Genomic DNA, 15,716 nt, shown 5'->3' on the forward strand with positions numbered 1-15,716 from the left:
TGAGCTATGATTAATGGGCATCCTACTGGATGCCCAGTGAGAGAAGTGAGAGGGTGGTAAAATAAGGATTTATTTATCTGATGAGTGTGTGTGTTTGCGTGTGGAGAGACACAATACATGCATGTGTGTGCGCATGTGTGTTCACAAGGCACAATTTTCACTAGAGAGAGAATGCCCCAAGGCACCCTGGGTTCTTCCAATCAGTAAACATAACTAAATAAAGCACCATGAAGCCTTCGTATTCACCGCAAGGAAAACACATTAATATATTCATATCTCTGATGTGATTCCCACCGCTCTCTTCCCCGAGTATGAAATGATAAATAGGTGACACAAAAACAACGACACATACAATGGGCATATGACAAAAACCCATCATTTCTTTCCAATTCTACTTTCTCCCTGTCTTTATCCCTTCCCTTGTCCTTACAGACCTTTTTATCTCACTCTCCAACCTACTTTTTTTTCCGTACTCTGCCTCACCATATCCCCAGGGAACATGCTGGTTCAGAGATGGGGAAACAGTGGGTAGGCTTGTTTCATATGTAAAACTGGAAAGTGATCAACATTGCTTTCCTAGAATCCGCTGGCAGCCTCTCCCCGAGTGTCTCAGTTGACCTGCGTTAAACACCAGTCCCTATCAGGAGCTGCCGCTAGTGCAGATCTGGAGCTCTGATTGGCTACTGGTGCCCACTAGTGGTGAGTGACAAGCTGATGCTATTCATAAACACGCTGATGACAAGGTCAGAGGGACACCTACGGCTCCACAGTTACAGACTCATTTCAGTCGGAGCCGTTCCCGAAATGAAGATGGTGATATTATGCGTGGCGGTGTGGCATGAGATAAGAGGTGTCACAAACAATGGCTCGGCTTGCGATGGAACCTAGCAGCAAAGAGGTGGTGTCCAGCCAAGGGCGACCATGGCAGCTCAGGTCAGGAGACGCTGAGTCAGTGATGGATACCTCGTTAGGAGTTTAGTGAGGATGAAGGATTCAGGTAGCGGAGCCCAAACAGATGACCATGACAGGCCAGTGCAGCAGCCTAACCCCCTCTAGAGTAGTGCTGGGGGTTGGATGATGTAAAGCTGCACCTCGTGTCTTCCCTCTGAAGGTCAGAGAAGGGGAGGGTGTTGAGGGGGGGGGGGAAGAGCGTGTTTTATGATCTGTGTCAGTCAGAGGGGCTCGGGGAGGATAAAAAGCTACTAAACAGAGAGCGGCATCCACGGAGGCCACATTACGCCACGGAGGAATGGATAAATAGAGACTCCTGCCCACACACTCACAACAGCGTCCCTGAGCTTCACCAAGGCAACATGAGCAGCGATGGGGCTTGGCCATAGAACAGCAAGGGAACGGATAGGAATGAGTCAAAGTGAGATATACTGTACTGGCTGCAGACACAACAGACAAGACTGCACCCCCATTTTATACAACGTTATTGGACTAAAATAAATACGAACGTTTTATTGCTGAGATGTATTGTGTAGAGTACCACATAATGCAGATTATCAGTTGTAACTGCCCTTGTCAGGAGAGTCTTCATGTATTATGAGTACGGCCCAAAATAGCTGCACTTGAGAGAAGCCTTACTTCTGTGTGGCATGCAATTCTCTCAACTATATCATGGATTTATTCATGAACAAAGGCAATGTAAATGACAAAAATATTTTTCATGTATCGTTATCAGCTGTAGCAGGTAAAGCAGTAAAACTACTTCAAAATGGAGAGTGGAAAAGCACTTCTTCCAAAATGGCAGTGCTCATTAAAACTGACAACATAGCTGAACAAGCCATTGAGGCTTTTGATCAGAGGCCTTCAGAAATCCGAGCACTCTTGAACTTGAAAGTGGCTTGTTTGTTTTAGATTTCTATGCCTATCTCTTTTATCTGCGGTGAAAGAGAAAATAAATGGCACAAGGGAGCGAGCAGAGCTCGGAGATTCAGTGTGTAAATGAGCTTGTAATATGCCCTTTCGCGAAAAGAGAACAACAAAGACTGTCTCGGGATTGGATGAAAATGGGAGAGTCTCTCGTGGAACTGGTGTCTGAGCAGGAGAGACGGCAGGAGTAGTGATGGAAGGCAAGTGCTGGGGACATCAGTATGGATAGCCTGCGAGGCAGAGGGCATCATACCCAATATAGACCCAGGACGTACTGTACGTGCAGGTGATTTGGCCCATATGCAATGGGAGTCAAGCCGAGCAGAAAGATACCTTGTGGATTGTCCTCAGGGGCGAAACCAAAGTGCTAATGAGACAGGCGTAACTGGAGCAGTGTCCAGTCAGCAAAGCTGCCACGCCACATCCCTCTGATCCACCTGAGGTGGGGAGGCCAGCGCATCAGAGAGTCTAGTTTAGCCTCCATAGACTCTCTGAGTCAGAGTTCAGTTCCCCAGGCTTACAGCCAGGTTATGGCTTCTGTCACCAGCCTAAGGTTAATCCACAGGTCACTCTAAGCCTCTTTGGACTGTCCAGTGGACTGTGTTGGCAATTACGTACCATGTCTGCTTTAGTGGCAGCTTGTTGATATGGCCCTTTTGATATGCCAAATTTTCAATTTGACAATAAATATGCATTATTCTGCTCATTGACTCATTTATTGAGTCAATTCTGAGATTTATTATACTTTATTGTTGCAGTACCTGTACTGTAGGCAAGTCACGGAGCAGAAAATATTTCCCATTTCTCTTGTCAGTTCATTCTAAAAATAATTAATCAAGCAAAATAATGAGTAGGAAGACAGACAAAAGGAGCAGGAGGGCTTCGACGTGGAGAGAGATAATAACTTGGTTCCAGGTAAATAGTCTAATTGTCTAATCAATTGACGGGGTAATATGCGGCATTGTGACATTTCATGGAGTGAGGAGAAAGATGTTATTAGATGGTGGTGGAGAGACTATGTTGACTATAGAGTGGGAGTGTCGACCTGTTGTGTCTGTCTACTTGAGAGTAACACAGCGCTGTGGACCACAGCGCTGTGAAGGAGGACGGTCCCATGCCTGCTCCTACACAGAACTGGGCCAGACTGAGATGAGGAGATGAGGAGATGGGTGTTAATGGTGTTGGAGACATCAACACTCCTTTCTGTTTTCATTGGGCTCCAGGCTCCACTGGGGTCAGAGAGCCTCTATTCAGCCTCCGTTCAGCCTCCGTTCAGCCTCCGTTCAGCCTCCGTTCAGCCTCCGTTCAGCCTCCGTTCAGCCTCCGTTCAGCCTCCATTCAGCCTCCATTCAGCCTCCATTCAGCCTCCGTTCAGCCTCCATTCAGCCTCCAGGATCAAGCTAGCTGAGGCAGCCAGGCCTTTCACCCATGCAGACACACAACTGTCTGATCTGCTCGACCTCACTGTGGATTTACAGCCAGTGCACAGGGGACAAACAGAGGGCTGCCAGTTAGCAGTGGCGGGGCCAGTGGCAGGGTGAAAGGGGGGTGTATGGTTAATCACCGTACTGATGCACAGCTGTCCACAGGGGACTTCAGGTCCAGGTGGTGTAAACCTCGAGGGCTCGAAAATAACGGTGTCCCGTCGTCCCCGGGACAATGAAAAATATGTCTGGGTGTTGTGTGATGTCTTTGAAAACTATTTTCATAGAAACTTTATAGAGAAAGGAGAGGAGAGAGGAGAACAGAGAATCCTAAAACAGAGTAGAGTAAAGCAGAGCAGAGTACAATAGAGTACAGTATAGTTTAGTAGAGTCCTCATCAAGAACTCATCAATGATGCAAACCTATTTTTGAAAAATAATCTCAAATATATTTACAACCTTTCGAAACTTTTTGTAGAAAGTATTTTTCAAACCTTTAGAAAACTTTTTTCAAAAATGTTTCAAAACATTTTTCAAAACATTTTTTAAACCTTTAGAAACTATTTTTTACTGCAGCCACACCAATAAAGTCCTCTTTGTCCAAGACAGAGACAAGGCCGAGTAAAAATGCGGTCCGAGACGAGACAGAGACCTTCAAAAGAGACCGGTCTCGAGACCAACACCGGTCTCGGGGACTATAAAACTGCAACTCTGTGGTTCCCTGTGGCTGGGCTGCATGGCTGTTTCCATCGGCTGGGTGGGCCAATAGATAGGTGGGTGGATGGGTCATAGTTGGAGAGTGAGAAGATCGGCCACCCACACATGGCCTGTTCTCTGGTGTGCACCCCAGGGGGTCAGTGGGGCCTGACAGGGAAGTAGATCCATCTCCTGCCTCGTGACACCCATGCTGAAGCTACAGGAACAACCCCGCATATGACACATGGCTGGTGTCACTTATCATAATGACACTGTCATCTTATGCCCGTCAACATTCCAGGAACAAACCTCAGAGCCACCAAAATGTTTGTGTGTCTAATGGAGATGTTAGCCTAAAAGCAGGTTCAGGTTTCGTGCTGCTGTTACCGATCAACAAAAACGTGTTGCAGAGGAGTGATCTTGTGATTAGTTCAGCACTAAACCTTGTTATATCCACATGGTGCAGAAAATGGCAAATTCAAAAATAAATACGTGATGGAACAGAGGCTATTTTCATCCAACAGCTTTATTACTTTTCTACCTTTGAGAGGAATTTTTGTTATGTATGATTGAGTTAAAGTTCTATTGCCAGTATACCTTTTCCCTGAGTAATTACTCCTCAATGTATCATATAGTTTTGTGTAAATCATGATTTGATCATCTACAATAGATCCATGACACACACAAGAGACTTCTTCCCTGTGTGATGACGTCACAGTTTCCCAGAGTTCTGTCTGTAGAGCATGCATGCACAGCTGTTTACACTGCATGTGTTTGTCGTACATAACAGCATGTGGCCGGTGAAAGATTGAAAATATTCCTCAATTTTAAAGGCCATCATTTCATCATTTCATAGGGAGATTGAACGGTATTTCATTTCTTTCACTTTTTTTATTTGATTAAATGAGCAATAAAAATGCAATTTTTGCTACATCTTTTTCCTATGATATTACTGATGAAGAATTTAAACAGTAGGTATGGTCTACATGTGTCTTGCAATCTGTCACTGTTGGCATGTAATTCCCTTACCAAGCCAATAGTCACACACTCTGAATTAACTGGTCAGATTGAAATGGATGACTTTCATATGAAAGCCACGGGAGGACCTCAACACATTTACCAAGGACGGCCTCCCCTGTCTTGAGACAGCCCTGCCTCCCATTTATACATCTCTCTCCATCTCTCTTTCCCACTCCACCGTAAAACCAATATAAATAATGGATGATATTCACAGGAAGCTGGATGATTCCAAAACGCTCTCCTCCTCCTGAGTAAAGCTGGCTCATCTGAACTGCTAGCAAATCGCCTACAGTAGATGCGGATGCATGTTCCATATATACTGGTCATTACCATGGCAATTCGCCCGGTCAGATAATTAGATGTCTAGACTATTGTGATAGGACCAGAATGTAAAATGAAGTGTCACAGGATTTCTATTATGGTCTGGCTGTGTCAGATGATCGGTGATTGAAGCGCTCACAGAGACAGACCTCTTTGCGTCTCTGTCACTGTACTGGAGCTCAGTCCCTCAGGGAATGAGCAACCTCTTCAGAACAACTCTCCTGGCCTGCCGTTGTTAATCCCAATCCTCGGCCAACCCAAACGCTGCTCAGTAGGAGCTCACTAGGAGATGTGCCGTGCGGGTTCCTGATTGAGCTGAATGAGACTAGCGGTCCCACAGCAGTGGAAGGGTTGCTTCCCACCATAGCAAACAAGTCATTACTCAACAGCCTCGCTCACGCCCTTGACTTTATTGACTTACCATCCACATGGTGTCTGTTTATGCAGCTGGATGTGTGTCACAAAGTAGCATCTAAGTAACGCTAATCAGTCAGACCTAGGCCAGGGTACAGTACCAGGACTAACCCCTCCACGTCCAGCCGCCGGTCAAAGACACAGGGATGTCCACGGACGTGTGCTTCTGGGGACGTTTGTCACATGCCAACACTACAGAGATAAACCTCAGTGTTTATGGAGTGTCTCTCACAGCTTCTCCCCCTCCTCCTGTCCATGGCAATCATTACGGCCGTTAGCGCCCTAATTAGTTGAGGCTGCAAAGGTCACAATTCTTCCACTCTCAAGCCTGTTCCAAAAGTAGGCGTCCTAAAGGTCTAGAAATGGCCACGATCTGTCATTGTGCTGAAGGGTCGACGTCTTCCCCTCTCCGCCTCACCTTCCTCAGGCCTCAACCGTGTCTGGCTCTCTCTGGTTATCTGTGCTCGGGGCCTTATTCTGTGACTGTGTATGACTTACCTCATTGCTCTTTCTCTTATCTGGGTTGTATCTGATACTTTTGTCCTTGCCACTCCAAATGGAGTACTGGAGTACACACCCACTGACACAGTTACTGACACACACACGCGCGCGCGCGCGCGCACACACACACAAATTCTCCCCGTTGACACTGATTTCACGGAGACACGTGTGTGTGTGGGAACACGCGCTGTACAGAAGCTCTGGGGCAGCGAGGGGGGAAAGATGGAGCGAGGGAGGAGGGAAGCGGAGGGAGTGAAGGAAGAGGGAGTCAAGCGTAATGCTATTGAAGAACAATTTGTGAAGCTTGTGCATATGCACACAGGCCAACATCCCCATCTGCCCACATCCCCAGCTCAGCGCTGGTGACATCAATGAAGACAAAGATGTCTCGGATGCCCCAGATGTATGGTGTGGGTGGCATTATGAAATCTAATCCCAGTCAAAGTCAATCGGAGAGGCCTGGGGAGAGGGGTGCAGTCGGACCTCTGTGTGGCTGAACACATCTTTAGGAGCCTCCTCTGAACCTCGTCCTTCCACACACTGTATACTCACGCTGGAGGGTCTTCTTTGAATATTCTTCCTCCCAACCCTCCTCCCCTACCCTCCCCTCCACAAAAAAAACCCAGAAGAAACAATTATTGAGCAAGTAATTAAAATATTGGCAGCACAAGTGCAACTTTAATTGAATAGCAGGTCTTTTCGTAAAAAGTGAGACTGAGATGTGATTCAGACGGTCTGGGCATACGGACGGTGGAACAAAATTCCCAGTTCTCTACCCCAACTGAATACATAACAATGTCACCCCAGACACTGCCAACCAAAATCATGAATGTGTTTGCACAAACAATCCCTTTCAATTCCTGAAAAATACAAGCACACACACACCCACAGAGTTGACTTCAAAGCCAGACAGACTCCACTTGCCATAAACAAATTACTGTAGATTCATGGCTACCTGGAGGCCTCTACCTCTGCCTTGCTCATTCAATTAAAGAGTCCCTGTAAAGGCCGCTTTATTACTGGGACGGACAGGCTAGGCAGTAAAAACCCAGGATGCAGTTAACCCTGGCCTCCAGCTAAAGGATGGAGTATTGACTGGGCCACAGCCCAGCTCAACTTGCCTGCCTCTTGAGTCCATAAAGCAGCCTGTAAAAGGCACACCCTTCTGGTGTGACTCCACGTGTCTGTGGTTCTGTCTGTGCCTCTGTCCGTCGGTCTGCCTGACCGTGGAGAAGGCTTCAGCGACAGATCAGACGTTTACCTGCTCCTGTCACCAGTGTTCTGATGGATCACAGTGCTTTCGGTGGAGGAGTAATATCCACCCTGAGCCCGCTCTGGAGTCAGGAGTCGGGGGAGAGAGCGAGAGTGTACGAGTGTGTGTGACAGCTATTGCGGGGGATAGAGACGAGCTTCTTTTTAGAGAAATGATAGGCCTGGTGCTCATGTCTTTGTCTGTACAAAAGGCAGCAAAACTGTAATTTACTCTGACACAGAACTGTAGCGAGGAGCAGAGCTCCGGTCTATCTGCTCGGGGATGCATTATATTTGTTCAGTGGCGCTGCCATCTGATCCACCCGAGCACACATATCTGTGCTGACCTCAGCTCCCTTCAGGTGTCCTCTCACACCAGTGTCTGTGCATTAACAGTAAAGTTCCCCTATGGTCAAACCTGCCCTGTTCTCTCCTGTGCTGTGTCCCCAGGGGCAGCGGCACTCAGCCTCCCGATCTGGGAGAGATTTACACCCCTCTCAGCCTTGGCTCCAGGAGGAGGGGAGCAACAGAAATAAGCCCTCATTTAAACCGGCTAATGTCACAGGGAGGACAAAGGAAGGTTAGAGGAAACACGTGGCATCATTTTTTCCTCGATTATATTTTTCCTCCATTATATATATAATTATCCCTTTCCGTGCGTGTGACTCATAATTATGTTTCAGAAATGTATTAATTCCGACTTGGACTTGCACCATGCGAAATCGACCCTGGTTTTATTTGACAGTATAGCTGGGCAGCCAGCCCAACGTGGCATGCTTTTAACAAAGACACGGCCATCTTGGAGCAGGGCTGCCCTTCATTCCTATATGGTTTCCCAACCGCTTGATATGTTTGCGTGTATAACTGTCAAAAATGTACAGCTGGGTTGGGGCAACACCCAGCTGCCTGGAAGTTATTGACAATGCAGCCTGACTGGTGCCTTGCAGCAGTATAGGTACAGTACACATGGGAAACATAGTTTTCCATTGCCTCCCATAGTCTACACTTCCGCATGTTCCGTAGAAGCCAGTGATTTTCCATCCACGTTAACTCAATCGCTTTCAACCTGAGGACATGTTAGCCCGGCTCCACACTACAAGGGTTTTTTTCTTGCATCCTCACGAGCACATTAAGAAAGGAAAAAGACACATGCGCGTCACTCATGCCAGCGTGCTGTTACCTCAGTCGGCATCTCATGCATGTAGCAATCATGAAGCAGTCATGAAGCAGTCATGAAGCAGTCACGAAGCAGTCATGAAGCAGTCATGAAGCAGTCATGTCACTGGGCTCACCTCGACAAACCTGCTGAAATACTCCATCTGTCTGGATGGTGGGGCAGAGGAGAATTAGTGGCAGGGCTCGCCTGTACCATTAGGCAGAGTGACACATGTACAGCTCTCACACCTACATGACATTCTCACCTCAGCATCCAGGCAAGGATGTCATTTGGCTTAACTGCTGTGGACATGACTGAGAGTGGACTAGGTGGAGGGGATGGCGATGGACTCTGGAGAGGGACTGGGAGAGACCACAAAATAGAAGTCAAGATCTAGGTATCATATGGAATCATTCAAGATGTCTGCTCAAAACATGACATTTCAGGAAGCTCGCCGTTTCTAAAAAAAGGAAAATGGTGGCATACACTCCCCAACCATCCTACACTTGCCATGATGTATAATCCAGGTTATTAAAACAGATTGAGATTTGAACCAACAAAAAAAAAGATCTACTGTACTGTAGGACTAAACTGGTTGTCGATTGATTAATCGGCCTCCCTAAAAGCTATAATTCTCACCATGTGTAATGGAGCAAATGGAATTAGCAAAGAATTACGATCCTATTGAGGGGGTGTCTCTTCTCCCAGCCCTCGACACCTGTTCAGCCACAAACAGTACAAACAGGGAGAGTCATGTGATTTGTATGCAGCCTGACCTTTAAGTCCATTGAAGGGGTCTCTAAAACATGGAGTTATCTGGGAAATGTTTCCAAACAGATGCTTCTGTTGCTGTATCTGCAATAGACGAGATTCCTCTGTTTTCACCAGCAGGCGGGCCCTGTGGTTCTGGAGACTAGGGTTCTGCTGCCAATTCACCACCCAGGAGGATGTGGCCACAGTAGGAAGACAGTGCTTATCCTCTGAGGACAGCAAACACCAAGTCATTGGAGCTGCCAGGGAAACAATGTCCCTGATGAAATTAAACGTGTGAAAACGTTGACGGGTAAATATTTGGGTCAAACACATCACTTCTTGCTGACAAAGAGTGGCAATATAGAGGCTATATACACCACTTCTGGTTGGAAATAGACAGCAATTCTCAGGGTAATGGCCTTTTTCGGGGCCAAGTCCCCCCTACTCAAGTCTAATGGGGATGTGTAATGTGGCTAACTCTATTATACTCCTAAACACTCAGTGATATACAGGGGAAACTGGATGTTCTGTGTGTGCATGTGTGTGCATGTGTGGGTGTGTGTATACTAGTGTGACACAACAAGAGCCCCAAGCATGTGTTATTGTCAGCATGCTCAGCCAGTGAATGCAGGGTGATTCACCCGGCTGTTCCAGAGGATTCACTGTGGGTGGAGGACGGATAGGATAGGAAGGAGGAGAGTACATGCTACCATAGGGAGATTGGGTTTGACTTGACCCATTCATACCATCTTCATCCTCTTTCATCAAATGATGTCACCAGTGGTACTACCACAATGTTCCTGAATGATGTACGGTTGGACGGCAGCACACAAATGATGTAATAATGTAAAGTGGGGGATGGGCAAGAAAGAAAAAAAAACATTTCCCCCAATCCTTACAGCTGGGTTTGAGAAGTTGTGCATACTTCTGCTCGATAAGCAGCCACCCTGGAATAGGATGAATGCTGGGCATTCACAAATACAACAGGGGGAGGGGAGTGCTGATGAGCCCAACCTCCAGGCCATGTTGGCTGGGGACAGGGGAGAGGACAAGGGAGACTGTGAGCACCACTGGCTGTGTCTGTGATGGCTTGTTGGGGGGAGGGGGGGGAGGGGGCATTTACGTGTTGGCCTGCAGGGCTGCTCAGCTCTTATTAGCCCCACACCACGACCAGATGATCAGAGGAATGCTGGTACACTGCCACTCAACCAAGGACAGACAATCAAGACGGGAGTATTTTATGCCTCTTCCCTGACACACGTGCCCACATATCACACTGTTCATTTACCGACAAACAATTCTATAGGTTAATCACGACATCCACTTTTATTTCTATATTAAATAGTCCTACTCCCGCCATGTTTTCTCCTACAACCTCCTCCATTTCAACCGTATCCTCTACTGTATTCTCCAGTCTCCTCCAGGTCTACTCCCCGTCTCTCGTGGTTTGCTCCTGGTCGGGGTCGTCATGGTGTTCATGGCAGTAGAGAATGCTCAAATCCAATTTTTTATGGTGGAAGATGGAGCTCTGTCCGTTGGTACATTAAACCATGCGCTGCTAAAAACAGTGGGTAATCGGCAGAAAGTGGCAGACAGAGGGAGCAGGCGGTGATAAAGAGTTAGGGGAATAAAAGCATGCTTTAAGAGGAAAGTGGAACAACCAGCAGGACACCAACTGCCTTTTTAGGAATCTCTCTCTCTTTTTTACCTCCCCTCCTCCCATCCGTCCTTTACCTCTCCTCTCTTCCTCCAGCCAACCTCAGGCCTCCCCTCCCCACCCCACTCCACCCCACCCACAGCCATCCTTCAGTCTCCCATGCTCAGACAAAAAAAAAAATATTTTTTTTAAAGGTGAAAGAGATTAAGACTGATCAAGGCTTTATAAAGCGCAAATATTACCTTGAGTTAAGTATTAAATACACATGGCCCTATTACAATGTATTAATATTTCAGAGCAGTGAAGGAGAGAGGGGGGGGGGGGGGTGACGAGAATCTGGGATTTGGACGGAAATAAAATGTTGTGTGTAGGATGTCTCTTGCTCAGAGCACTTGAGCCGTGAGCAAAAGCTGTCTGACTGAATGATAATATTTCCACTCATTAAAGAAGGGTGCTTTTCTCTTAAGCACAACCTTTGGAAAAAAAAAGATTACTCACTAAAGTGACAGCAAGGTCATAGACTAGTATCTAACCATTATTGTAAGAATACAGGGCTGGCCAGATGCGTTGTTTAATGCACAAATAATCAGTCTAGGTTTTTTTTAAGTTTGCTACCTTTTCAGATAAAAAAACCTTTTCAGAATGATAAAAACATGCCAGGCTGACATGTAGATGCAAGCAACACTGCTACAACAAATAGCCTACCGCTACAATTGAAAAACATGGGTTAGCTAAATATCCATCACCAGCTACTATACCTATATCAGAAGCTAACGTTTGCTAGCTAGTTACCCACAGGTTGTTTAGATAGCTAACTGTAGTAGTGGCAACTGGCAACAACAGAAAAGAACTAGAAGGACTAGCAACCAGTCACAGTCTGAAATATATACCATGGGCACTGCACTATTCAGCTAATTGTTTGAAAGAAAAAAGCGATGTTAAAGAGAAAGCTAATTAGTTATCTAGAAGACCTAACATCTGGTGTGATTAAACACAAGGACTACACGAGTAATACTGGATGTCACGTGCAACAGTGACTTTTCTTGAACAGTATAGCAAAAGCCTATAGCTTGTGCATAACTAAATTTAGATCCATATGGTCCATGGTGTGACCTTGGGCGATGAATGGTTAATACATGACTGTTCTGAGTGTGTCCTGCATCCATAAGGCCTCAGTGGAGAGCCTATGCATGTAAACTGGGATGAGCTTTGTCAGCTGGGCTAAGAAGGAGGAGGTTGTCTGGTGGAGTTGGAAGCCACATGCCTGTCAATCAAGTCTCACCGTCTGGTGTGCAGCCGTCTACTGGAAGTATGTCAGCCACGCTATTCTATAGAGGCTCTCATAGTGCGGTCATCATCAAATATTAATTGTGTTTTCTTAAGAGTAAACACTTGCTAAAAACAATCCTAATTAAAGCTTTCCTCCACTCTCTCTCTCTCTCTCTCGCTAGCTCTCTCTCCCTCTCTCTCTCCCGACTATAAGCCTAGCTCTCTCTCCCTCTCTCTCCCGGCTATAAGCCTAGCTCTCTCTCCCTCTCTCTCCCCTCTCTCCCGGCTATAAGCCTAGCTCTCTCTCCCTCTCTCTCCCCTCTCTCCCTGCTATAAACCTAGCTCTCTCTCCCCTCTCTCCCGGCTATAAGCCTTGCTTCTATCCCTGCCCAGACATTACATTGAGTTTAATCCTCTCCATCGTTTTCTCTGCCTTGCTTGGTTCCCTCATTTTATCCTTCCGTCCTCTTCCTTTTTTCTCCGTAATTAAGTAGTTGAGAATGCAATGGACTAAAAGACAGGAGAGGAATGTGTATTCCTGAAGGAGAGAACAAGGGAAGCAGCTCTGACCTCCAACTTTCTGTGCGTGGATTATGTACCTACATGATCAGGGCGTGGTTGACACACAGCTAGTGCAGTATTCACTTACAAAGCACTCCTTGTCCAACATACTGTATCTCCATGTATATTTAACAACATTAACTTTACGTAACGCAAAAACGACAAACCATCCATCTTAAACCATCACACACACATCATTGTTCCACTACGAGGACAGCCACCACACGAGAATGTTCAGAGGAGTCACTGCCCCAAAAATATTTTGCATGTCATGATTCAGGTTTTTCATCCTTCAGAGTGGTTATGTAATTCAAGCGTCTATGTAGATGGTGAGGGAGTCGGTCTGAATCAGGGAGTCGGTCTGAATCAGGGAGTCGGTCTGAATCATAGCTGGGAGCTCCATGTTTGACGTGTCTATTTGTCTTTCCAGCCTGTGTAGCAGGATCCAGCCAGCAGGATCCAGCCTGTGCATCAGGATCCAGCCTGTCCCCAAACATCCGGAGCCAGTGAAACACACCTTGGGACTGGAGAGTCAAGACTACACGGTTTGCTTGTGCAAGCATGTCTATGTGGACATGTTGAATTTGTGTCAGCTCATGGGGAAAATAGACTCCACAGTGAATGGCCAAATAGTAAAATATTGCCCAGATGTCAAAGCTGTCAGAACACATTCTTCTTCTTCTTGTGACTTGTTGAGGGTTTCAGAAGCAGATTCAGAGAACAGCAGCCTTAATCAGAGGGCAGGGTCAAAGCCTGGCTGGTGTTAATCAACGGATACAGATAAGTACACGTGAAATCGGATCCTCGTCATGCCTAGGAGCCCTGCCGTAAGGAAGCCTTCAGAGACACACTCGTGTCTCGTTTACACCAGATGTGTGGAACTGTACTACAAAAGGCATGCTTCTCCTTTAAAGCCCGGACCAATCAAAAATACACTGCTTGGCGCGAGCCGGCCCAATCTGGTGTGTCTCACCTCCACCGGGTCCGCGGCTAAGCTCCCTCGGCTAACTCTCATACATGCACAATTGCTCGGCTTCCAATTCACAGTGCTTTCCCGGCTGCACCGAGTCACACGGCTGCCAAGGCAAACACCAGATGATAAGCTTGAAACCCCGCAAGTGAGACGACAAGCGGGGGGGGGAGGATCAAGTAGGGCGACCGAAACAGCAATCCAGAACAGTGTCAGAGATGGGAGGGACAGGAGATGGTGAGTCAGGTGGCTAAACGGTTAGGGAATCAGGCTAGTAATCCGAAGGTTGCCAGTTCGATTCCCGGCCGTGCCAAATGACGTTGTGTCCTTGGGCAAGGCACTTCACCCTACTTGCCTCGGGGGAATGTCCCTGTACTTACTGTAAGTCACTCTGGATAAGAGCGTCTGCTAAATGACTAAATGTAAATGTAACTCCAGACTGAGGCTACAGGTGCATTTCACTGGATCATTGGATCACTGAGAAACTGCTCTTCAGCCAGAGCTGTTTGCAATGGTACATTCAACAGCATGGCAACCCCCTGTTTTCATTGATTCTAATGTGTTTTCATTGTTAAAGACTATTCCCATTGAATCCTCCTGAAGAAACCAACCACGCTACTATATTTGACATCTTTCATTCTTGTGTTGAGGTGTAAGGGTCTGATCCTGTAAGCTTTAACCGTAGCACACCAGGCATCACCCCCTCCATTGCATGCATCTGTGACAGAAGGTCTGTTCATGTGTTCCCCTACTGCCTGTAACGGGACATGATAGGACATGTTTTCACCCACTGCACAACAGAAAAGCTGTGGACGCACAGGTTTGCCTTGGCTGCTTCCCCACCGTAGGCACCATTGATAGGTTCCCAGATCCCTGTAAAAGTTTTTCCAGCTTTACAATCTTCTCCACCTGACCAGTGGTGTGGATCCGTATCTGTGCTTGTAGTCTTGTGACTGTGTTGCTGTCGCTTGTGTCAGATTTTCACACATCATCTGTTCCCCCAGCCGAGGACCATTACACCTTACTCCTCCTCATCCTCCTCCTCCATCCATCCGTCCCTCGCTCCCTTTATCCCTTTGTTCCTGCATCCATATCTCTCAGAGGAACTCTGGCAAGTCCCCACAAGAAAGCCAGATTGGCAGCAGGCTAAAAATCCTAATTTATCTAAATTTCAAGCTGTGATTATGATACTGCCTGAGAAAAAAGACAGCTGGTTGTTCCCTAATATTAACTAAATTCAACATATAATTTAAAATCTATCACTTGTTTATTAGATTATTTTGAAAAACATCTACTTTAGAATGCAGGGATTGTGATATAGTGTAGCCTACCACAATCTTCAACTGAAATTCTGTTCTCTTTCTCGTTCTGCCATCTTGGCTCTGATCAAAGAGTGTGAAAATGGTCCGTCTGGATAACCCCCTCTCACTCCGTCTCCTCACACCCCTCCACCCCCTCCCTCCCTCCACCCCCTCCCTCCACCCCCCTCCACCTCCCCCCATCCCTAATTGACACCTTTCCATGAACCCACTCTCTTTCAAAGCTCTCATCACCAACAGGCTTTCCACTATGCCCACTGCTTCCCAGTCTCTCCTTTTCGAAAAACACTCGTGATCTGAGCTCAAGACAACCCAAATGAAGGGGTGTGATGCACAGCCACGTAGAGCTCTGGGTTGCTGTCTATGGGGGGGGACCAGCCTCATACTGTCACAGCCAGCACCCCCTCTCTCAGACAGGCACAGCACAGAGGAGACTGCTGGCAGGCTGCTCTATCAGGTAGCTTTGTGGTCAGGAAGAAAGTAGCCTAGACAAGCTTTGTTGTTAGATAGGAGGGAAGAAGGGCTAG

At 46.9% G+C, this 15,716-nt stretch overlaps 1 protein-coding gene across 1 annotated transcript in view; it reads right to left on the reverse strand.

Annotated features, from left to right (window-relative positions):
• The window catches only part of syt7a (synaptotagmin VIIa), a 64,824-nt gene that overhangs the window by 42,887 nt on the left and 6,221 nt on the right, over window positions 1–15,716 (reverse strand). The gene's annotated exons all lie outside the window — the stretch shown is intronic.

This window comes from Osmerus eperlanus, chromosome 5 (genome assembly GCF_963692335.1).
Source record: "Osmerus eperlanus chromosome 5, fOsmEpe2.1, whole genome shotgun sequence".
NCBI lineage: Eukaryota > Metazoa > Chordata > Actinopteri > Osmeriformes > Osmeridae > Osmerus > Osmerus eperlanus.